Source organism: Haliotis rufescens, unplaced genomic scaffold (genome assembly GCF_023055435.1).
Source record: "Haliotis rufescens isolate VD_foot unplaced genomic scaffold, xgHalRufe1.0.p SCAF_16, whole genome shotgun sequence".
Lineage (NCBI taxonomy): Eukaryota > Metazoa > Mollusca > Gastropoda > Lepetellida > Haliotidae > Haliotis > Haliotis rufescens.
This window is the reverse complement of record NW_025963846.1, coordinates 6,932,411-6,948,982: the sequence shown is the minus strand read 5'-3', so window position 1 is coordinate 6,948,982 and position 16,572 is coordinate 6,932,411. Positions and strand designations below refer to the sequence as shown.

The following is a 16,572-nucleotide window of genomic DNA, read 5'->3' as shown; positions in this document are numbered from 1 at the left end:
ACCACACTTAGCGTGTACTGCATATCTGCATAAAAAGAACACTTTAAGGAATCATATATTCGCTGAGGGAAATTCCAGTTTGTCTCCCAAAATCCTGCTTTTTCTTCAAGGCAATCTTTTTATGTGAATTTATTATCTGCCTCGTATACTCTAGTGACAACAGATGTAGGATCTTTGTTATGGACTCAATGCATTCATTATCAGAATTTGTAAAAGGATAAAATGCACATTTGAGAGTGAGTATGGTTTTAGGCCGGTTTTAGCATTATTCCAGCAATATCACGTCGCGGGGGGTCACCAGACATGGACTTCACACATTGTGAGGAATCGAACCCAGGGTCTTTGGCGTGACGAGCGAACGTTTTAACCACAAGGCTACCCCACCGTCTCGACAAATTTCAGAAATCATTACAAATGCACTCTTGTAATCGAAATAGAACTTTCGAATTTATCTTTACACTTATTTTGGGTAACAGATACTTTTGTTAAGGTACATAAATGGCAACTATTGAAGGCAGTTTTACCAATGCAATAGTCAACATACCATTGTCATATTATTGCAAGCAGGTGCCAATATTGCAATAGTACGCTGTGAATATGATGGGTATCTTGGCCCACCTCAGTCTAGTGTATGTCCTTGCAATATTTGACACGTTTACCCAGCCTATTTCAGAGTGCTTGGGAAGATGTTAGGTAAGGGACGTTTCTTATTTTTATCTGATACACATTTAGGAAGCGTTTACAGAATGGAAACGTACAAAATTGTTTTATTTTTCTGAAATTTTGAGCATTTTTTTCAAACAACGTAATTATTTATGGGTAATGATCAGATATATGGATGAACAACTTCTTTATTACAATCAGGAGCGATGTTTCGGTGTAGATTCTTAACCGTTATCAAGCAAGTCGCTTATTCTCAAGTTCTACTTTGATTGCAAGGGTGCAATTGTAATGATTCCGAAGTCACTTGCGTTAGAACACTGCAGCTCATATATATATATATATATATATATATATATATATATATATATATATATATATATATATATATATATATATATATATATATATATAACCATCTGCACATGTTTTACTATAAACTGTCACAGCTGAATTGTCTTCCATCATACACTTTCCAACCTCTTCACCACTGCTCAGTTTACCGAACTGAAACTGTGCAATTTGCAGTTTCTCACGGAAGTATCTCCGATTATTACATATGACATTTCAAGATGTCAATTTTATCTTTAAAACTGATCACGCGTCATCTTGAATGTACATTGTTTTGATTTATATGTGTAATGTGATTCCGTTATGACCTTCTATATTCTGGCTGGCCTTATAACCGCATTTCATCAACAACACTGAGTTTATGAAGCTGGTCTTGTTGTTTATTATACATTCATGATAAACAGGTTACCCAACTGAAGACCGCCTCCGTGGTCTCGTTGGTAGAACATCTGCCCGGAGAGCGGAAGGTCGGGGAATCGATCCCCGCCCGCGTCATACCAAAAAGACGTTTAAAGATGTATTAGTATTTGTTTATGAATCACCAGGTGTTCGGGAAAATGTTAGCGTATCCTGGCCCAGTGATTGCACCCGTCACAAACACATGCACAGGCAAGTCAATTGTTCACCTGAAAATACACGGGAATGTATGGTACAAGGTACGACATCCTACATATCTAATGATGTAATCATATAGTGAGTGTATGGCATCTCAGAACAGGCCAAGAAGACGCGAGATTGAATATATTTAATGATCTAGTTATTTAGTAGATACTGGATTAAAAAGTATTGTTAGAAATAATCGTAATACATGGGGAAACTGGGAAGTTCATTTCATCCTTTAAAATTATGAATTAGATATTAAACAACTTGATAAATTCAGAGACATAATTTGTCAATTAGTGATGTATATTATGGTTCCACATTTTCGCCAACAACAGACACATTTTCTAGATTTCTTTGTCTATATTTTGTCCTTTTCTCCATTAATTCAAATACGTATAACGAAACAGGATAATAACTTCGCTTTGCTTATAATTAGATCATTGTAACTCGTGGACATTTGCTGTGGAAGATGGCAATATATTTTTCTATTGTTTTGTGCACGAGGAACCGAATTGTTCCTATAGACATATCGATACTAAAACCGTATACATATAGGTATCAGAAATCATAATATATGATAAAATCGTACTACATGAAATATAGAGTTATATTAAGCGAAATGGAGGGACCATGTCATTAATTCCGTGTAATCATTAAGATTCGCAATGTTCTACAGTCGTTACAGAAGGGCTTTAAGTTGAATGACTTTAGTGAGTGGGTGAGGTTTTAACGCTGCTATATCGTGGCGTGACTTGTGTTAGGAAGAAAGTCTGAAGTGATGCAGGTCTCAGGCGTTTACCACTTTGGTGAAACCCACGAGCACGGGTATGGTGCGGACAAACCTAGAAACATAATAGGGGCGAACAGGGATTCGAACCAACAATCATAGATTTTTGTCGTTCCAAAGTGACGCGACTCTGTACTGTGATTTGTGACGCATCAAACGACTGGGCGACCCGTGTCCCCAATAAATGTAGTACGTACTATTCATATAAAGTTAAAATGATGTAGTGAAATTAGGACATGTCCACCTTGTATGAACTAATTGTTAATTATTAGTGAGTGAGTTGAATTCACATTGTTCTATCTCCAACAAAATTCCCAGACTCCAACTATTGATCGGTGGTCTGAATTGTATGTTGTAGGCTGTTTCATTGTTGTATCTCCAACAAAATTCCCAGACTCCAACTACTGATCGGTGGTCTGAATTGTATGTTGTAGGCTGTTTCATTGTTGTATCTCCAACAAAATTCCCAGACTCCAACTACTGATCGGTGGTCTGAATTGTATGTTGTAGGCTGTTTCATTGTTATATCTCCAACAAAATTCCCAGACTCCAACTACTGATCGGTGGTCTGAATTGTATGTTGTAGGCTGGTTCATTGTTGTATCTCCAACAAAATTCCCAGACTCCAACTACTGATCGGTGGTCTGAATTGTATGTTGTAGGCTGTTTCATTGTTGTATCTCCAACAAAATTCCCAGACTCCAACTACTGATCGGTGGTCTGAATTGTATGTTGTAGGCTGTTTCATTGTTGTATCTCCAACAAAATTCCCAGACTCCAACTACTGATCGGTGGTTTGAATTGTATGTTGTAGGCTGTTTCATTGTTGTATCTCCAACAAAATTCCCAGACTCCAACTACTGATCGGTGGTTTGAATTGTATGTTGTAGGCTGTTTCATTGTTGTATCTCCAACAAAATTCCCAGACTCCAACTACTGATCGGTGGTCTGAATTGTATGTTGTAGGCTGTTTCATTGTTGTATCTCCAACAAAATTCCCAGACTCCAACTACTGATCGGTGGTCTGAATTGTATGTTGTAGGCTGTTTCATTGTTGTATCTCCAACAAAATTCCCAGACTCCAACTACTGATCGGTGGTTTGAATTGTATGTTGTAGGCTGTTTCATTGTTGTATCTCCAACAAAATTCCCAGACTCCAACTACTGATCGGTGGTCTGAATTGTATGTTGTAGGCTGTTTCATTGTTGTATCTCCAACAAAATTCCCAGACTCCAACTACTGATCGGTGGTCTGAATTGTATGTTGTAGGCTGTTTCATTGTTGTATCTCCAACAAAATTCCCAGACTCCAACTACTGATCGGTGGTCTGAATTGTATGTTGTAGGCTGTTTCATTGTTTAGTATTTACTGTTCTGCAGCAAGTTATTGGTGTACATTTCTGATATATTACTTGTCATTTACAACCCTTGGTCGACAGGTGTTTCAATAATATGAAGTTAGAACCTAGTGTAGTAACTCTTTTGCCGAAACCCTGCTAAGTATAAAATTACACAGTTATTCTAGTGATATGTGTGAGTGTGTTGGGCTTAACGCCGCTTTTAACAGTATTCCAGTTATATCACGGCGTGTCAGCTTAATGTCGGAGGAAAGCCCGAAGTGATGCAGGTCTCAGACCTTCACCATTTCGGTGAAACCCACGACCACGGGTATGGTGCTGACAAACCTAGAAACATAATCGGGGCGAACCGGGACTGGAACCCACAATCATAGGATTCTGGCGTGCCCAAGGGACCTAACTCTGCACAGCGAATCGCGGCGCCTTAGACGACTCGGCAATATTCAAGCTATATGATGGACGAGACAATTCATTGATTTATATCATGAGCATCGATCCACGCATCAACCAAGTCAGCGAACTTGACCACCCGATTCCGTTAGTCGCGACCCTCTTTGCACGACAGAAACCTATGATCATAAGTTCGAATCTCAGATCAACCCGACGATCTTTCTAGGTTTGTCAGCACCATACTCGTGCTCATAGGTTTCACCGAAGTGGTAAACGTCTGAAACCTGAATCAAGTCGGGCTTTCCTCCCACATTAAGCTGACACGCCGTGATGTACTGTTTAAAGCGGCGTTAAACCCAAGTAATTCACTCACTCAAACAACCATAAAATATGATTAGCATTATTTTAGTGCCAAATACCTTAAAATGGTTGTACATTACATTCATGTGTTCAAAGTTTTACAGACATGGTTCAATCGATAACAATACTTTCTTTGCTATTCCAAGATAGTTATAAGAAGTAACAGCCCCTAATTTATTACCATAGCATGTTCATTTCTCAAATTTCAATAATTGTCCTCAACTACAAAAAAGATATTTTCTGCTTTATTACGATTGAACAACTGTCACATTATCCTTCCAAAATGTTAATCTGTCGCTCGAATTACCGTATCTGAGAAAAAAAAACCCATCTGTTCCAGAAAATATTTTCATTTCAATTTCTTGAGCGATTCGTGATCAGAGTATCGTTAGCATTGGCACGTCTTCAAGCTTGGCAAGGACCGTCTTGTCACGTTATTGTGATAAAGAATTGAACAGGCTTGTGTGGGAAAGAATTTGACGAATGATTCAATTCTATCCAAAGGTTAGTTTAAACTTAGCTCATCGTCAAGTTTGATTGTTTGTCGTTTAACGCCGCTCACAATATTCCAGCTATATGATGTCGGTCTGTAAATAATTGAATCTGAACATGACAAGCCAGTGATTGATATCATGAGCATCGATCTAGGCAACTGGAATACGATTACATGCATCAACAAAGTCAGCGAGCCTGACCTCCCGATCTGTCTTAGTCGCCTCTTACGACAAGCATGCCTTTGGGGTGCTGACGACCATTTCAAACCGGATCTTTACGGGTCGCATCGTCAAGCAGAGCACATATAACACACGCTCGGGGAATGCATATTTTAAGAATACACTAAGGGCGGATCCAGTAGTTTTAAAAGGGAGGGCTCAAAATCTCAAAATCATCTCTGCCCACTAAACAAGATGTTAATGATCAGTCTTATAAAATCCGACAACACAGCTGTTATACGTTCATTAGGCAAATTGTTGAAACATATATTCTCTGTCAGTTTTTATATATCACGTGGCTAAACAAATTTAACTGAAAACTTCAACTGTAGAATGGGTCATGTGGCCTTAAATACCGAATAAAAAAAGAAAATATCTACGACATCATGGTCTGGTTTCAGCGAAAGATAGCGTCTTTTGTTCCGTACAACGAGCGCTCAGATTACATCGCACGGACGACAACGTTTCTCGTGCGACAATGGCTACAGCCATGACGTCATCTACTCAATATATTCCTTCAATGGCAGGCAACGGTGGTGTTCTGTCAAAATGCATGAGTTGAGCTCATTTGACTTTCGTGAGTTATAACTTTCAGTAATGGTAAAAAAAATACTTTCGATTATATCTTTCAATAATGGTCAACTAACCAATTCCTTATTTACCCACCTGAACTAAACATGACATTGACCAGTGAAACGGATTCATAAATCCCAATTTACTCTCCATTTTGCTTTTTGGCAACTCAAACACCTTCTATGCATCACGACATCTCTCTCACCCACTTTGCTTCATAATACTCACTCACCCACTCCGCTTCACGACATCTTTCTCACCAACTTTGATGTTGGGCAACTCTCTCACCAACTTTTATTTAGGGCAACTCTCTCACCAACTTTGATATAGGGCAACTCTCCCCCCAATTTTGATTTAGGGTAACTCTCTCACCAACATTAATTTAGGGCAACTCTCTCTCCAACATTGATTTAGGGCAACTCTCTCTCCGACTTTGATTTATGGCAACTCACTCACCATCTTTGCTTTATAATACTAACTCACCCACTCTGCTTCACGGCAAGTCTCTCACCAACATTAATTTAGGGTAACTCTCTCTTCAACTTTGATTTATGGCAACTCACTCACCAACTTTGCTTTATAATACTCACTCACCCACTCTGCTTCACGGCAACTCTCTCCAACATTGATTTAGGGTAACTATAATACTCACTCACCCACTCTACTTCACGGCAACTCTCTCCAACATTGATTTAGGGCATCTCTCTCTCCAACTTTGATTTATTGCAACTCACTCACCAACTTTGCTTTATAATACTCACTTACCCACTCTACTTCACGGCAAATCTCTCCAACATTGATTTAGGGCAACTCTCTCTCAAACTTTGATTATTGGCAACTCACTCACCAACTTTGCTTTATAATACTCACTCACCCACTCTACTTCACGGCAACTCTCCCCAACATTGATTTAGGGCAACTCTCTCTCTAACTTTGATTTAGGGTAACTCTCTCTCCAACTTTGATTATTGGCAACTCACTCACCAACTTTGCTTTATAATACTCACTCACCCACTCTACTTCACGGCAACTCTCTCCAACATTGATTTAGGGCAACTCTCTCTCCAACTTTAATTTAGGGTAACTCTCTCTCCAACTTTGATTTATGGCAACTCACTCACCAACTTTGCTTTATAATACTCACTCACCCACTCTACTTCAGGGCAAATCTCTCCAACATTGATGTAGGGCAACTCTCACCCACTTTGCTTTATAAACTCACTTATTCACTCTGCGGCACACCACTTTACCTTCAGTGTTATGGTGTAAAACACGTTCAATTCTTCAAACTCGTACACCCCACAAGAGACACACGTAACATGTATTCTTGCCACTGGGCTACAACAAAACTCGATCCCACCACGAACAACGGCACCAACCGTCTGCTCACGTTGGCCACGCTCATCCATCAAACATAGTGTAAGCATCGTTTATCGGTTTAGTTAATATTAGCGACCAATTAACCCCATCCCAACGGAAGAACACCCCATTCCAACGGGAGGACAATCCCTCCCAACGGGAGAACACCCCATTCCAACGGGAGGACAATCCATCCCAACGGGAGAACACCCCATTCCAACGGGTGGACAACCCATCCCAACGGGAGAACACCCCATTCCAACGGGAGGACAATCCATCCCAACGGGAGAACACCCCATTCCAACGGGAGGACAATCCATCCCAACGGGAGAACACCCCATTCCAACGGGAGGACAATCCATCCCAACGGGAGAACACCCCATTCCAACGGGAGAACACCTGGAAAGTACAACGTCCACAATTAGGTCTTGTAGCAGAGTTAAATATTAAAAATTAAGACCATCCAATCGATCGTTTCTGTGGGCGAACGTTACAGTACCTACTACAGTATTTTGGCCGTGCTCAGGCTTAAGATCAATCTCATTCAGATCTCCGACTAGCCAACCCGTGAGGTAGGATGCGAGCCCTCCTAGCCCAACTCGAAAAATAAAAAAAGGACTAACAGCTATTCCGTTTAATTCGCTTTCTCATAAACAATGATCATGATATAGTCGGAGTTATACAATCGACTCTGCTGTTAGCAGGGGTTTCTAATGAATATGGAAAGGATTTTGTCGCTTTTATTTACGCTTGAATGAATTGATTTCTGACATGATCAACGGCACCAACCCGCTTTTTACAATCATTTCAGACATTGTTCAACGTCATGCTCCAGTTTTAATATAAAAATCCTTCCTGAAGATCTCTAAATAAACTAAGTGTAATATTTTATTCATTGCGTGATGTAGGCCATAGCTACATTCTACATTACAGGTATACAGTGTGAGAGAATTCTAAGTTACAGTATACATGCAATTTACCAAAGTCGCAACCGCATGGCTTTATAAGCAAAGATAGGTAAGTTTGAACAAAAGATAAATCATTTGAAGCTATCAAAATATTAAACTTATATAATGTAGAGTACAAATAGAATTCATGTATCTTAAATGGCGACAGCGTCTTCAAGTTATCACGAAATGATATCCTTCTACTTGGCGTTGGTTACAAGAAAAACAGCCTTTACGATTTTCGCTCTTTTTGTATTTCTCAGTCTCAATTCGAAGCTGGCGGAACAACATCTAAACTGGGCAAGGGCAGTCCGCTAGTTAATATAGTTATTGCTTTTAAATAGGATTCTAAGCCAAAAGGAATTTTTGCATGCGTCACACAGGGTTGATTTTGAACTTAATGATAGGGCTGCGTGCCAATATGTTCAAAAGAGTGAGTGAGTGAGTTGGGTTTAACGCCGCTTTTAACAATATTCCAGTTGTATCGCGGCGTGTCAGCTTAATGTGGGAGGAAAGCCCGAAGTGATGCAGGTCTCAGACGTTTACCATGCTCAAAAGAAGATTTTAGACGAAGTATAAATTCAGACATGAAAGTGTCAATGTCGCTTATAAATTGCTGTTCCCACACGTATCCAAAAAGCAGTAGAGAACAGGTGTTCAACTTTTGATGTCCCGGTGGTCTTACCATTATCACTGTCTAACTTCAATAAATCATAACAATTCTTTACCGAACGTGATCCTGATATACTGATTATTTTACACCAGTACTCAATAACACGGTTACGTGCAAATATGTAAATAGGGTATATTCAGCATTCTCCTCTAACCACATGGTCAGAAGACGACTTATTCACACATATTCCCTGGTAATTTTTCAACATCCTTACTTCAGAGTTATATCAAGAGGTAAAGGCTACATCATATACAGGGCGGTCGAGTAGCCTAGTGGTTAAAGCGTTCGCTCGTCACGCCGAAGACCCGGGTTCGATTTCCAGACAATAGACAATGTGTGAAGCCCATTTCTGGTGTCCCCCGCTGTGATATTGCTGGAATATTGCTAAAAGCGGTGTAAAACCAAACTCACTCACTCACATCATGTATAACGATTTGACAATTTCAGAGAGAAAGTTTTGCCTGTACGGAAGCGTTATCAACGTGATTAGACCAACACAATGATGTAGAAAATGACATTCCAAGCTATTTATTAAATGATACAATTCGAATTATGCTCGTTAAAAAAGACTTTTTACGACATGAGATAAATTACACTTTTTAAGACAACAATTTGTTCTTATCTAGATTATAAATGGCAGTTATCACAACACGATTTTAATATATTAATACGTTTTTGCAGCCCATGGACATTATCAGCAAAAAGGACAGTATCATCTGAAAATAACAACAGAAATACCAGAAATGCCGGAATGTAGCTGTACACATGGAACACAAGGTGATTGTATCTGTAATGCAAATCAAATCATAAATATTGAGAATAGGGAGGGACACATCACACAGCCTTGTCTGAGACCTAGAGGACAATTAAAGCGACAAATAAAATGTTATTAGCTTTACCACATCCCTTCACACAACTACAATTAGACTCAAGTGCCTTCAACACCTTAGGTGAAACACCCCTATGCCCTAGAATAAAACCTAATTTTGATCTATCAACGAAATGGTTGTTTCTTTTGAAGTCTACAAAAAGTGATAGCATTCAATAACAGCTTGAAGAATGCAAATAGTTTCTGCAATGGATGTTTCTTTTAAAGTCTACAAAAAGTGATTTCGTTTAATAACAGCTTGAAGAATGCAAATGGTTTCTACAGTGCTGTATCCTTCGTGATTCGCTAATGTATTCGCAAAAACTAGTGATATTCCTCCATAATTGTTAAAATTGAAGTAGTCACCTTTTTATGAAAAGGGATGATATCTCTATATCACGATTGAGGTAAATACAAACCTTCAAACATAACGGTAAACATCAATGATTTATGGATGGCAGTAATATAGTCCAGTATGCAATTCGTGGTATTATCATTGAAATCAATATTAGAATATCCCGTCTGTTCAGTGGGGTTGGCATCGCATTCTTCAAATACATTCTTAAAATGGGAAAACCATTCCAAATGCTTTATGTAAAGAATATCCCCAAAAGAAATTTGAAACAATCCTCGTGATGACATGGCATCTTGTGCAGCGCCTGTTCGGAGTAAAGTGGTTGAGGAGCAAGAGTAGTGATTGGGTCCGAGATCCCTTCTTCAAATCCGAGCACAGCGTAAATAAATCACATTACGAGATGCTATTCTCAACAACATTTTTTCCTCTTGATTTGTTGGGCAGTGGTGTAGCCGAGTGGTTAAAGCCTTCGCTCGTCACGCCGAAGGCCCGGGTTCGATTCCCCACAATGTGTGAAGCCCATAAAAGCGGCGTGAAATTATACTCACTCTCAAATGTGCATTTTATCCTGTTACAAATTCTGATAATGAATGCATTGCGTCCATAACAAAGATCCTACATCTGTTGTCACTAGAGTATACGAGGCAGATAATAAATTCACACAGAACAATTGCCTTGAAGAAAAAGCATGATTTTGGGAGACAAACTGGAATTTCCCTCAGCGAACATATGATTCCTTAAAGGGTTCTTTTATATATACAGATATGGTATTTTATATATACAGTGTGGTATTAGTTCGAAAACCGATATGAAATTAAATTTAAATCCCTGTCTAATAAAAACAAAAGTAATTGTTGTAAATCCCCGCATTACAAGTCAGACTTCCGAATTGATTAACCGAACAATCAATCTAGTTTGGGTAAACAACATTGAAAACAAGACAAATATCGCCAAAATCGGAATCCGATAATAAATCTAAAAAAACGGAAGATCGTAAAGCCTTGTGTCCTCCGCCGTGGTGAGCGGAGTAAAACCACACCCACTCACTCTCTCACATTCACTGTTTTGTTGTCCTTATTGTTAACAAGAACAATAGCCAAGGATACTGTTACACAAACGGATTAATAAAAAAACCCACCAGTGGATCGATATCATACACTTCAATAAACTGATTAGAAGATATGAGTTCCCATTATCTGAATGTATACATCAATAATTTGTACATGATACTATCTGTCGCTTCCGTTATCAAGGAAAGGCATTTAGAGGTGATTCACATAAGAGAGAGCTTGTGCGTCCGTTATCGTTCTTTCGCTATTCATCATTTCAATGCGCTACAATCATCATCGCATTTTACACTAGTTGATTTCCTGGACACATAGGTAGAAATTCACATAATTTGGAGATCGTTAGGCTTATAAAATGAGACATCAAAGCTGGCTATGCAAATTGACCCCTGACCTGAACTGTTGACCTACCCTCAGGGTATCATTTATCACACGGATGGAGGAACGCCGACAGCCTCACCTGGTAATACGTGCATAACTGTCTCACCTGTCTCTAGCCGGGCAGGACATAGCACAAACATCGTTTACCTGTCAAGTGTACGTGTAACATCTCGGTTAAGGCGGTAGAGAAGATTGCATTTTAGGTACGCGATGGGAAAGTGGTCTTAAGATAAAGGATGGTAATGTTTCTCTGCATTCAAGGAACTGGTGAGTATTGAAGAATGTTGCAAGTCATGATGTTATGAGCATGATGATATATACTAATTATATATTTCCCAAACTAGGCACCCTCCACACCTCGAGCTGAGGAGTGTAGTATTTGTGTGGATTGTGTCAGCATCAGGATGTTCCAGGATAATGTGAAAGAATAACATCCCATACATACACGTGTGTTCTTCCCATTCGTGTCGATTTGTTTAAACTAACATGAACTGATGATATTTTGGAAAAAGTAAATAATAAACCAGCAACGAAAATACATACTGTAATCATATTAGGATGTCGAATAATTTTTCTCTGATAAGGCATTTAACTTTTAACTGTAGCTTGTATACGATGTCTACGATATGCATTTTGAAAAGGAACGTCAACTTAGTAGAATTTAAGATGTTACAATATCAGCTTTGGGATAGAAGAAATATGAATATTTTAGAAGCAGTTGTTTAATATAGTAGTATTCGTATTGTTTTTCAGTTGAAAACATGTAATAGGTGAGGTGAAATTGGGTTTAACGTCGCGTCCAAGATTATTGCACTTATATAGCGACGTGCATGCACGTGTATGTGTGTGATTGTGGCTGCTTGTACTAGTCCGGACTGATGCCGATTTATAGTGCCAACTCACTGAGATACCATGCCGCAGTTTTACATGAATACCCCACTCAGACACAGTATACTGACCCCGAAACGACCAGTCCTTGTTTTAGCCCCTTAATGCCGAGCGCCAGACAGTGTAACAACAAGCACAATCTTTTAACGTCTTTTTGTATGACGCGGCCCGGGATCGAACCCCGGACCTTCCGCTCTCCGGGCGGACGCTCTACCACAAGACCACGGAGGCGGTCGAAAATATGTAATAAGCATTACAATTGGCTCGTTTAAAGTCATATCGATATGATGTATGGATTCATGTGCTGGTACGTGGTCCTGTGCGCAGCGCAGGGGAAGTTAATCAACGTCGGTCTCGGAGAGTAGTTGGATGGGTGACCACGTTGAGCAGCTTGACTCCTGAGAGTTTCTAGGGCTTCAGTCCTGCCCCACACTGAAGCACATGTACCACATGTGGTGTCTCCTTAGGCAGGTGACTTTGTTCGAAATGTGTCTCTGTTCACACAGCAGTGAGTGGGTACCCGGTAGGATGGGATGGTTATTTGGTTGTTAACCTTCTAGCGCCTCACAGGCAGCTTGGCTTGTATACTCCCCAGGGAGCTGAATGAAAATCGAGTGCTCACTGATCCATCGACCGGGGTAATAATAGTATAGCGCTATGAATGGAACCTGTCGCATTATATAAATGCACTTATTATTATTATTATTAACTCATCCACTTGAGTTTGCACCTCGTCCCCAATGTTTTGAGGGTGGCACTAGACCCGTCACGTCGCAGATCCTGTTCCATCACCGCAATGTGTTAAACCAATTTTAGTGTACTTGCTGCAATATTGTTTACATCGTCGTAAAATCCCACCGACTCACGAACCTATGATCAACTACTTTCAGGCATAGCCTTTATAGCATATATAACACTGGTCACCTACACCCAAGCGAAGCCGTTATAGCCTTTATAACACGGATCACCTACATCCATGCATATCTGTTATAACATTTAACTAACATCACCTACATACATGCACATGCAACTGATCAACGAAATTCATATCTACTCTTTATAACATATTACCGTCATCAGTTACATTCATATGTAGCATTTATGACATTTAAACCTCATCACCTACATTCATATGTAGCCTTTATAACGTATAACCATCATCACCTACATTCATATGTAGCCTTTATAACATATAGCCGTCATCACCTACATTCATATTTAGCCTTTAATACATATAGCCGTCATCACCTACATTCATATGAAGCCTTTATAACATATAGCCGTCATCACCTACATTCATATGTAGCCTTTATAACATATAGCCGTCATCACCTACATTCATATGTAGCCTTTAATACATATAGCCGTCATCACCTACATTCATATGTAGCCTTTATAACATATAGCCGTCATCACCTACATTCATATGTAGCCTTTAATACATATAGCCGTCATCACCTACATTCATATGTAGCCTTTAATACATATAGCCGTCATCACCTACATTCATATGTAGCCTTTAATACATATAGCCGTCATCACCTACATTCATATGTAGCCTTTATAACATATAGCCGTCATAACCTACATTCATATGTAGCCTTAAAATTTAATACATATAGCCGTCATCACCTACATTCATATGTAGCCTTTATAACATATAGCCGTCATAACCTACATTCATATGTAGCCTTTAATACATATAGCCGTCATCACCTACATTCATATGTAGCCTTTAATACATATAGCCGTCATCACCTACATTCATATTTAGCCTTTAATACATATAGCCGTCATCACCTACATTCATATGTAGCCTTTATAACATATAGCCGTCATCACCTACATTCATATGTAGCCTTTATAACATATAGCCGTCATCACCTACATTCATATGTAGCCTTTAATACATATAGCCGTCATCACCTACATTCATATGTAGCCTTTAATACATATAGCCGTCATCACCTACATTCATATGTAGCCTTTAATACATATGGCCGTCATCACCTACATTCATATGTAGCCTTTATAACATATAGCCGTCATCACCTACATTCATATGAAGCCTTTAATACATATAGCCGTCATCACCTACATTCATATGAAGCCTTTAATACATATAGCCGTCATCACCTACATTCATATGTAGCCTTTATAACATATAGCCGTCATCACCTACATTCATATGTAGCCTTTAATACATATAGCCGTCATCACCTACATTCATATGTAGCCTTTAATACATATAGCCTCATCACCTACATTCATATGTAGCCTTTAATACATATAGCCGTCATCACCTACATTCATATGTAGCCTTTATAACATATAGCCGTCATCACCTACATTCATATGTAGCCTTTATAACATATAGCCGTCATCACCTACATTCATATGTAGCCTTTATAACATATAGCCGTCATCACCTACATTCATATGTAGCCTTTATAACATATAGCCGTCATCACCTACATTCATATGTAGCCTTTATAACATATAGCCGTCATCACCTACATTCATATGTAGCCTTTATAACATATAGCCGTCATCACCTACATTCTTATGTAGCCTTTATAACATATAGCCGTCATAACCTACATTCATATGTAGCCTTTATAACATATAGCCGTCATCACCTACATTCATATGTAGTAGCTTTTTTAATATATAACAGTCATTACCTTCACGCTACTGCTGCAAAACCAGATGTTTTCTCTTAGTAAACTATTTATTCTAGAAAAACACCCTGCAACATTGTAATTTGTATGACAGACAATTATTTTCCCGACAGTCTGAAGCATCATTATTCTTTGTTCATGACTTGATTGCCAGTCTTCAAATCCCGGCGATGTGGATCGTTGCTCATAATATCAATCTCTGGATTGTCCGTTCGAAACTCGATTATTTACAAACCGCCGTTGTAGCTGGAAGATTGTTGAGTTCAAGTTACGAAACAAATATACCTAAAACCTTTGTCCTGATTAATCGTAATTGTTTGAGAAAACAAAACCCATTTGGATTTTGGATTTAGAACAATCCTCTTCACATTGCTTAATCATATAATGTGTTTTTAAATGTACCTTATTAATGTTTTATAAAATTAATTATTCCCTATTTTGATAAGAAGTCTTTACCCGTGATCAATAGTGACATATTATCTCACGTGATGGGGTATCAAGTTTCTAGGATGGATTTTTCTGGAATCAGAACGACAACGCTTTAGAACCTGAACGATTAATTGAGAAGAGATTTCCATGGGAATGAGTAAATTCCTTTATAAAGGGAGACAACTAGTGTAATCAAAGTTATGATGCCAAGGTGCAGTCTGTTTGAAAGCAAACTGTGGATATTTATTGAGCGACAAGAACATAGATCTGGATAGAAACAGACACCCCTATTCTAAATACATCCCCTTAAACACCGTCAACATGGAGCGTTTCTCTGATCGATTGGCAATGGACTTCAACAGAGGTAGGATAACCACGTTTTTCATCGTGTTAATGGTCTTTACGATTTGAAATTAATGTGTAGTGCAAGCTCTCGTAAATTTAGATATTATTCTGTCTTCATGGTATTCTTTAAAGAGGGCAAACATATACATAGGAAGATATATACATTTATGATACTGAAAATTGACGTGTTTTATGAGATTATTTTTCTAGAAACAATACGATTTTCATCGCTGTAAATTGCAATACATACAATAAATCCATACCCCCAAAAAGGTCAAAACCCTTCACTATTCATGAGAAATCTCAGAATGGCACGCAGCCCTATCATTAAATTCAAAATCAACCCTGTGTGACTCATTCAAAATTCCTTTTGGCTTAGAATCCTATTTAAAAGCAATAACTTTATCAACTAGCGGACTGCCCTTGCCCAGTTGAGATGTTGTTCCGCCAGCTTCGAATTGAAACTGAGAAACATAAAAAGAGCGAAAATCTTAAAGGCTGTGTTTGTCTTGTAGCCAGCGTCAAGTAGAAGAATATCATTTTGTAATAAGTAAACTACGGTTATAACGAACTCAAAGGGACCACTAATTGTAGTTCGTAATAACCGTAATTCGTTATAAGCATATGCATAACATAATTACAACAAATGGCCTGGACTAAAAAATAAGTTCGTTATATCGGTCAGTTCGTTATAAGCGTGTTCGTTATAAACGTAGTTTTCGGTAATTTGTAGACGCTGTCGCCGTTTATGATTTAAATATCTATCACATAAATTCTATTTGTA

At 38.7% G+C, this 16,572-nt stretch overlaps 1 protein-coding gene across 1 annotated transcript in view; it reads left to right on the top strand.

Annotated features, from left to right (window-relative positions):
* Nucleotides 1-11,573: 11,573 nt before the first annotated feature.
* LOC124136651 (protocadherin Fat 1-like) overlaps nt 11,574-16,572 on the top strand; it is a 73,913-nt gene continuing 68,914 nt past the window's right edge. Inside the window, exon 1 of the mRNA XM_048396826.1 lies at nt 11,574-11,712. The gene's annotated coding sequence lies outside the window, so the exon portion shown is untranslated. The remainder of the gene's footprint in view (nt 11,713-16,572) is intronic.